Below are 6000 nucleotides of genomic sequence, written 5' to 3' on the forward strand. Positions count from 1 at the left end.
TCGAGACCAGCCTGGCCAGCATGACAAAACCCCATCTCTACTAAAAAATTACAAAAATTAGCCAGGTGTGGTGGTGCACGCCTGTAATCCCAGCTACTCAGGAGCCTGAGGCATGAGAATTGCTTGAACCCAGGAGGCATAGGTTGCAGTGAGCCGAGATCACACCACTGCACTCCAGCCTAGGCAACAGAGTGAGATTCTGTCTCAAAAAATAATAATAATAAAAATAAAATTAATAATAATTTTTTAAATTAAAAAAAGGGCCTACAGAAGAATGGCTTTGTTGAATGGAACAAATTCAAAGGTCAGAGACCCACCACACCACCCAAAGTAAATACTTCTACCATGGGCCTATCCCTCTTGGAGATGTTGCCAGATACAGCCTGGGAACCCAGTTAGGCCTGGGAGCCAAAATCATCAAGACGGGAGTTTCTAGGTGTAGAGGGTGTCATGGGCTCTTACCATGGGGAAGTTCTTCATCCTTTAGAGGTGGCGATGTCTCTGTGTGAAAAGTCTCATGATGTTCCTGAGGGGAGCCCCCTCTGCCCTGCTCCTGCTTCAGCAGGTCCAGGCTTCTCACAAGATAGCCTTTTGTGAAGTCACAAAGCTGGTTGCCTCCCCACAGGACCAGGGACCAGGACAACCAGGGACTAGTGGGCATGACTTTAGGGGAGAAGGGACTTCACAAGCAGCGTGTAGGCTCTGGAGAGGGGTGTGGGGTCTGGAGGGGCTCACTGGACCAGTCTCAGGCTGTAGTGGGTGAGGAGGGTTATTGGAGAGTCAGGATGGGATCAGTTTCTCATGTCTCAGTCATCGCCAAAAGATAAGAACAGTTGGGGCCTGAGCCTGTGTTCCTTGACCATTATCCCATCCGTTGAGACCCTAGGGCCAGAGGAGCACCCTTGCCCCTTTTGAATATATATAAGGGTCCTGATCACTGATGTTCTGGGTCATCCATGGAAAAAGGAGGTTAAGGCCCCTGAGCCAGGGACCAGATCTTCTCCTCAGTGCCATCCCTCTGTGACCATTCAGTTTCTTTTCTTTTTTCTTTTTTCTTTTTCTTTTCTTTCTTTTCTTTTTTTTTTTTTTTTTTTTTTTTTTTTTTTTTTTTTTTTTGAGATGGAGTTTCACTCTTGTCGCCCAGGCTGGAGTGCAGTGGTGTGATCTTGGCTCACTGAGACCTGCACCTTCCGGGTTCAAGCAATTTTCATGCCTCAGCCTCCTGAGTAGCTGGGATTATGGGTGCCCGCCACCACACCTGGCTAATTTTTGTATTTTTAGTAGAGACGGGGTTTCACCATGTTGGCCAGGCTGGTGTCGAACTCCTGACCTCAAACGATCACCTACCTTGGCCTCCCAAAGTGCTGGGATTACAGGCATAAGCCACTGCACCTGGCCTGACCATCCATTTTCTACCTGTTTCCTGGGCAAGCACATTCTGCCAAATTCTGCTACATTGAAAAGTGGCCCTGGTAGCCTTGGGGCACCCCTACCTGTTGGATTACGCAGAGGAAGAAGAGTGTCAAGAGAAGAAAGTGGAGCGCTCAGTGCCCACTCTCTCCAGAGGGTAGAGACTCCCACCTCCTGAAGAGGCAATTCAGGGGAGAAAACAGAAAACAACCCGGGGAGAAAGTGTCATTCCACAAAATGTGGAAACTCAGTTACTGCCTTGGAAGGTCACACTTCGTAAGCGGGGCATGGGGGCAGCCACTGAATGGAAACCTTGTTTTAAAAACAAGTTGCAAGGCATGGGTGGCTCACGCCTATAATCCCAGCACTTTGGGGGGCCGACGTGGGCAGATCACCTGAGGTCAGGATTTCAAGACCAGCCTGGCCAACATGGTGAAACCCCGTCTCTACTAAAAATAGAAAAAATCAGCTGGGCACTCCTGTAATCCCAGCTACTCGGGAGGCTGAGGCAGGAGAATCGCTTAAACCCCGGAGGCAGAGGTTGCAGTGAGCCAAGATCATGCCACTGCACTCCAGCCTGGGCGACAGAGAGAGACTCCCTCAAAAAAAAAAAAAGAAAAGAAAAAAGAAAAAAAGAAAAAAAAGAAAAACAAATGAACAAAAATGTGTCTTAAGTTAGGATTCCCGAGCCCTTGCCCTGTGCCTGGCCCTGCACCCTGTGTCTTCAGTGCTGTGGAGAATGCAGCACAGACCCTGCCCTCAAGGCTTACAGTCTAAGGCCTGAATGACTATGCCCAGCTCCCTCCCTTAAAATGAAGGCTGCTATTCCCAGAAGTCAGGGGCAGCCTGGAACCCAAGAGCCTTGTATCCCTGTCCAGGGCATTACATTTCATGAAGGCAAGAACAGACCAAATCCTGTGGACTTTTGGCAGGTAAGCTAAGACAGCATCTCACTGCCTCTCAGGGTCTGCAGGTCTGGGTCTTGGTGTCATTAATTCTGTTGAGAGTTGCTCACCACCATGTGTCTCCTCCAGACCAAGGAGACATCTTGGCCGTTTTGTATTCAAGCCATGCCTCCACTGAGGATTTCTGCTGTCTGTTCTACGGAGCCAGCAGGCATCCTGTGGGACAGGCCTGGTGTGAGGTACAAGAGACTAGAGTTGACCCTGGGCAAGTTTCCTCATCCATCCCCCATAAGGAGGGCTTTACTAGATCTATGATTTTCTTTCTTTTTTTTTTTTTTTTTTTTTTTTTTTTTTGAGACAGAGTCTTGCTCTGTTGCCCAGGCTGGAGTGCAGTGGTGCGATCTTGGCTCACGGCAACCTCCACCTCCCCGGTTCAAGTGATTCTCCTGCCTCAGCCTCCCGAGTAGCTGGGCACACGCCACCATGCCCAGCTAATTTTTGTATTTTTAGTAGAGATGGGGTTTTGCCATGTTGGCCAGGCTGGTCTTTAACTCGACCTCGTGATCCACCCACCTCAGCCTCCCAAAGTGCTGGGATTACAGGCGTGAGCCACTGTGCCTGGCCTAGATCCGTGATTTTCAAATTATATTAGTATTATGATTTTACCACAGAGTCCTTTTAGTCCCAGTGAAATCTTGTATACCTCTTCATTAAGTAGAGAAAAGGAATGATGCAAGGGATTCTAGGTCATGATGTGGCAGAAAAACTCCTAGTGTTACAAGGAATGCAGTTTAAAAACCATGCACCAGCCGGCTGAGCACGATGGCTCATGCCTGTAATCCCAGCATTTTGGGAGTCCGAGGCGGGCAAATCACAAGGTCAGGAGTTCAAGACCAGCCTGGGCAATACGGTGAAACCTCTCTCTACTAAAAATACAAAAAAAAATTAGCCGGGTATGCTGGCGGGTGCCTGTAATTCCAGCTACTCCAGAGGCTGAGGCAGGATAATTGCTTGAACCTGGGAGGCGGAGGTTTCAGTGAGCAGAGGTCGAGCCACTGTACTCCAGCCTGGGCGACAGTGTGAGACTCCGTCTCAAAAAAAAAAAACCATGTACCACATAGCTTCCAGACCCTTTCAGGTGCTGTGAATCTGTGACTGCAAAGTCCAGGCTTTATGAAAGATGGGAACAGGACAAAGAATGCCACATGTAGTGGCCACCTCAAGAGTTCTGCTCTGAATATTTCCGCTGCAACTACTCATTCCTGGTTCCAGTTCAGCTTATTTCCAGCCACCAGCGTGTCCCCAGCCCACCTCTCACCTGGCCCTCTGCTCCTACCTTTGTTCCTCTCTTGCAGGCTCTGAAATCAGCATCTAGGCCTTAGGGGCTCAAAGCCCACGTGGGTTCTAAGTCAGGAGTACAACAGTCACCTCTCTGTACCTGAATCCAATAGGCAGGAGACAGGAGGCTTTCTCCAGGTAACATTCATCTTTGCCTAACTCTCTTCCGAGATCCCTGTAGCCTCTGAAATTGTCCTGGTCCTTTTTTGGATGCAAGGCATATTTGATTTCATGGGGCTGCCAACCTCACCTGCCAGAAGATGCTCAGGACAGCCAGGATGCAGTATAAAACCTGCCCTCTCCAATTTCTTTTCTCCTAAGATACAGATCAGAGGGAAGACGGGCAAGATGGGCTTCCCACCCCACAAGGCAGGCATGTCTGAATTCTATGAGCTTTTGTTTCAAAGAATTTATGAGAAGCATCAGGGCCTTGGCTCATTCTAAGAGCAAGTCAGGAGAGCAGAGTTATGGTGCCGTGAGCCTTGTTGCAGGGAAAGGGAGCTGCATTATAGCTGAGAGCAAAGGCTGCTCTCTGCCTTGTGGCTAGCGAGGCATGGCAAAGAAAAGCGGACATTCCCTGGGGCCAGGCATGGTGAACGAACAAGACAAGCTGACAGGCTAGTACAAGGTTCTCAACCCTGGCTGCAATTCAGATCACCTGCAGAGCTTTTATGAACCTCTAGTGTCAAGACCCTACCCCAGTTCAATTAAGTCAGAATCTCTAGGGCACAGGCAACAATGTTTTCCAAAGCTCCCCAGATAACGAATACTCCACTAAGGCAGAGAACCTCTGGTCTAGGAGGAAAGACTGGCATTAAACAGGATGTGGGCGGGCCGGGTGTGGTGGCTCACGCCTGTAATCCCAGTACTTTGGGAGGCTGAGGCGGGCAGATCACCTGAGGTCAGGAGTTCAAGACCAGCCCGGCCAACATGGTGAAACCCTGTCTCTACTAAAAATACAAAAATTAGCTGGGTGTGGTGGCAGGTGCCTGTATTTTTAGTCTCCACTAAAAATACAAAAATTAACCAAGCGTGGTGGCAGGCACCTGTAATCCCAGGTACTCAGGAGGCTGAGGCAGGAGAATCATTTGAACCTGGGAGGCAGAGGTTGCAGTGAGCCGAGATTGCGCCATTGCACTCCAGACTGGGGGACAAGAAAGAGACTTTGTCTCAAAAAAAAAAAAAACGAAACAGCATGTGGGCATGATGACCTTTACCCTGAGGTGGGGCCTAGAGGCCTAAAATGTGGGGTGTGGTAAGCTGGACCTTTCTGCTCCTGGAGGCCACAGGGCTCCTTCTTACCCACCCCTGCACATCCTCCATACACATCCCACACACACACCCAGCACCTATTGTGGGGAAAGCAAAACAGAAGGCTCAGGAACCCAGCTCCAGGGAGGGGAAGAAGCATGCACTCTAGGTTAGAATCACGACCCTGAACTCTCTAGTTGTGTGGCCCTGGCAACCTTTGAGCCTCAATTCCTCCTCTATAAAATGGACATAGTAGGCCGGGCATGATGGCTCATGCCTGTAATCCCAGCACTTTGGGAGGCCAAGGTGGGCAGATCACTTAAGGTCAGGAGCTCAAAACCAGCCTTTCCAACATGGGGAAACCCTGTCTCTACTAAAAATACAAAAATTAGTTGGGTGTGGGTGGCGTGTGCCTGTAATCCCAGCTACTTGGGATGCTGAGGCAGGAGAATTGCTTGAACCTGGGAGGCGGAGGTTGCAGTGAGCCAAGATCACGTCACTGCACTCCAGCCTGGGCAACAGAGCAAGACTCTGTCTCAAAAAAAAAAAAAATGGAGGTAGTAATACCTGCTTTGAGGGTGGTTGCAAGGAGGGCAACGGGAAGCACTGGCTTACAGAAAGGGCTCCAGAGATGAAGCTGCTAGCAGCAGCAACCACAGCCCCAGCTCCCTCTGTCAGCTTGGACAAAGCTCTAATGATCATCCACCCAGTCCCCTTGTTTTTCATGTGAAGACCTCAGTGTCCAAAGGAGAGAGGTTTGCTCCAGACACGCAGCCAGCAAGAATCTTAATCTCCCAGGCAGCTTCACATCACAGCAGTTTTTTTGTATTGAACTTTAGCTTTCATCTCTCAGCAAAACTCCTAAAATTACTATAGGGGCTTCTTCTCTCTCTCTGTGTGTTTTTTTTTTTTTTTTTTTACTCTGTCACCCGGGCTAGAGTGCAGTGGCACGATCATAGCTCGCTGCAGTCTCAACCTACCAGGCTCAGGCAAATCTCCAACCTTAGCCTCCCTAGTATCTAGGACTACAGGCACACGCCACCATGCCCAGCTAGTTTTTTTTATATATTGTTTATTTTTCGTAGAGACAGGGTCC

At 49.3% G+C, this 6000-nt stretch overlaps 1 protein-coding gene across 12 annotated transcripts in view; it reads right to left on the minus strand.

The window, feature by feature from the left end:
• DCAF1 (DDB1 and CUL4 associated factor 1) overlaps window positions 1-595 on the minus strand; it is a 110251-nt gene extending 109656 nt beyond the window's left edge. For 4 of the 12 annotated variants that reach the window (XR_010155229.1, XR_010155228.1, XR_010155222.1 and 1 more), the window contains exon 1: window positions 463-551. The gene's annotated coding sequence lies outside the window, so the exon portion shown is untranslated. Of the gene's footprint in view, window positions 1-462 lie in introns of all 12 variants that reach the window. The other 8 variants (XR_010155218.1, XR_010155217.1, XR_010155230.1 and 5 more) reach the window with 7 other exon arrangements.
• Between the last annotated feature and the right edge of the window lie 5405 nt (window positions 596-6000).

This window comes from Pan troglodytes, chromosome 2 (genome assembly GCF_028858775.2).
Source record: "Pan troglodytes isolate AG18354 chromosome 2, NHGRI_mPanTro3-v2.0_pri, whole genome shotgun sequence".
Lineage (NCBI taxonomy): Eukaryota > Metazoa > Chordata > Mammalia > Primates > Hominidae > Pan > Pan troglodytes.